Consider the following 3,016-nt stretch of genomic DNA (forward strand, 5'->3'; position numbering starts at 1 on the left):
ACCATGAACGTAGAGCGGCAAAACGCTGAACCATGAACGTAGAGCGGCAAAACGCTGAACCATGAACGTAGAGCGGCAAAACGCTGAACCATGAACGTAGAGCGGCAAAACGCTGAACCATGAACGTAGAGCGACAAAACGCTTAACCAGGAACGTAGAGCGGCAAAACGCTGAACCATGAACGTAGAGCGGCAAAACCCTGAACCATGAACGTAGAGCGGCAAAACGCTGAACCAGGAACGTTGAGCGGCAAAATCTTAAAAATTGATTATAGACATGAGTGCGTCAACTTACCCCATTGCTGCACTGTTTCGTGCATTGCGGTGTTTAATCAAGACAAATAACGAACCAAAAACCAAAATCAAAAAAACCAAACACAATTTTCGGCTTGGATCAAGGAAGATTTCTGTGACTAAAAAAATGGTTATAAATACACGCTACGTACATTTGAAATTGCACAAAAAAACTAATAAAATTCCACGATTTTGTACGCGCTGCTCAACTGCTCGTGAATTGACAAGAAAACGATGGTGCAATAGCTCAAGCAGTAGGAGCATTTACCCACGAGTCCTGTATGATGAGACAATCTTATATGATATAAGATAGTGTTATCATACAACCAACTTATAAACAACATTTTATGTGTTGCATGATTTGTGGAAAAAGTATACTGTTGAAACGCTGAATAATGCGTGCGTAAGTCTCTTCACTCAAGTCAAGACTAAGAATAAAGGTAATTTCAACAAGTTATGACTAGCAAAATGTCGATGAGCGAAATTTTTATTCTCGAATGAAAGGTAAATTCATATTTGTAGTCTTTTGCGTACCAATAGAGTGGATGGGAGTTCATTGATATGAGCCAAGCCATTATGAGTGTCGCCGATAAAACTGATAAGTGATTATCTCGAAATCATTCTCGCAGCCTTTCATCATTGCAATTTATTATCTACTAAATTATATGATTATGAAACACATGAAAAATGTACTTTAAACACATTGTTGATTATAAATAAACAATTTCTTTTCAAGTCATCTCAGGCATCCGCTTGAAACAAATAAACACTAATTGGTGCATTTAGCACGAAGTATTTGACATACGAGCATAATATTTTTTTAATGAAATGTGAATTTTATCACTTAATTTATTCAATTATTAAGCACCCACACACATGCAAGTAAAAGATAATACAATCATTAAACAAACAATTCCTTCCCATATCATAACAGATATCCGCATTACCTTAACGAAACATTCAGAATAAATTACCATTAATAGCTGACACGAATAGAACTTTCCGACTTTGTAGGTCATCAAAATTTCCCTCATAATCCGCGTCTCCGTATTTCAAAAATTTGCCAGCTTTAGTTTCAAAGCTGCACACAAAACAGCACGGGACTTGAATTAGTTATCATTACATACTCGTATTCTTTGACATTATTTCACTTCTGTTGATAACTCTTATAAATATTCACGCACCTCCCATATTAGTTATCATTACATACTCGTATTCTTTAACATTATTTCACTTCTGTTGATAACTCTTATAAATATTCACGCACCTCCCATATTAGTTATCATTACATACTCGTATTCTTTAACATTATTTCACGTCTGTTGATAACTCTTATAAATATTCACGCACCTGCCTTGGACAGCTGAAGCCACGGGGCGCGTGTAGCCCTGCACCGCGACTGCCAGCGAGCCAAAGCCTCGCCACCGCAGCTCAGTTGTTAAGGCAGGTATTAATTATCAGCCAACTTGATAAAGATAAAAGATTAGGGACAAGTGGAAGTTATCTTATGACCGAGGTCACAGGTTTCATAAAACATTTTCACCGCTCATACGAAACTCTGAAGATCTTTTCACCTGTAGTAAAAACTGTTACTTGATTGAAAAGAACATCACTGTTATTAGTCACGTTTTTTTTTGAAGTTAAATAATGGTGCTTAAACGTGTTCTTTTGACTACTGACAAGATTTTTATTAGGGAGCGCAATGTTACGAGTATGTTAAATGGCATTTTATTTAATTGTGTTCAGCTAAGGGTCAATAAAATTGAACTGCGATTTGTCTAGAGCAAAAACCGATTATTGTCATTTAACCTAACCTATTCTAGCCTAACCTTATATAATCCCGATTTCGCATTAAAATGACTTGACTGCGCAAATCGCAAATTCCACAAGAATTCAAAAGCAAAGAAAATCGCCAGAAAATCTACCCTTCCTTTATGCGAGAAAATGTTTCCATGTCCAGCTCCATCATTAGTTTAAAATCATTCAAGACAAGCAAAGTCAGCTAGAAAAATAAAATTCACATTGAAGCTTCTCCTAAATTGACAAAAGATAAGAAAAGGGTGACAGACCTATATATTTACAATTTCAAGGGGATTGGAGCTGAAGGTAAAATTTAAACTAGGTTTTTGTTTGAAAATATGCAAGGATTCTATAATTCGTAAGCCAGAAACACCGGTCGTGGAAGCCAGAACTCTAAAGTCACTATCGGACACCGGGACATTGCACTGCTCGGCATGGACGCGCACAGCTGAATGAGGAGGATGCGCAAGCTGGTTTCCCGTTCTATAACTTCTGCCTTATGCTCCCCTCATTCATACTTCTCATATCTTTCCTATTCCTCCCCACATTTCTATTCCTACCCACATTCCTATTCCTCCCCACATTCCTATTCATCCCCACATTCCTATTCCCCCCCACCTTCCTATTCCTCCCCAAATTCCTTTTCCTACCTACATTCCTATTCCTCCATACTTTCATATTCCTCCCCTCCTCCCATAACCAGAGTCCTGCCCCACAGCTCTGCTCCTGCTCCCCACGGCTCAGGAATTCCTACCCACGGCGACGGTAGAGGAAGCTCTTAGCTACCCCCAAAGTAAACAGTGATTATTTTTTGTATATCATTCGTTAAGTGAACGGCTCGTTGTCACGAATGTAATTAAATAACTTTACAGTCATCAACTATAGTTTTATGGCTTTCTTCATTGTGCGAACGTCTTTTCACG

At 38.2% G+C, this 3,016-nt stretch overlaps 1 protein-coding gene across 1 annotated transcript in view; it reads right to left on the bottom strand.

Annotated features, from left to right (window-relative positions):
• LOC108675166 overlaps window positions 1-1,678 on the bottom strand; it is a 9,779-nt gene extending 8,101 nt beyond the window's left edge. The window contains exon 1 of the mRNA XM_018163156.2: window positions 1,644-1,678. The gene's annotated coding sequence lies outside the window, so the exon portion shown is untranslated. The remainder of the gene's footprint in view (window positions 1-1,643) is intronic.
• Between the last annotated feature and the right edge of the window lie 1,338 nt (window positions 1,679-3,016).

This window comes from Hyalella azteca, unplaced genomic scaffold (assembly GCF_000764305.2).
Source record: "Hyalella azteca isolate HAZT.00-mixed unplaced genomic scaffold, Hazt_2.0.2 contig4106, whole genome shotgun sequence".
In the NCBI taxonomy this organism is placed as follows: domain Eukaryota; kingdom Metazoa; phylum Arthropoda; class Malacostraca; order Amphipoda; family Hyalellidae; genus Hyalella; species Hyalella azteca.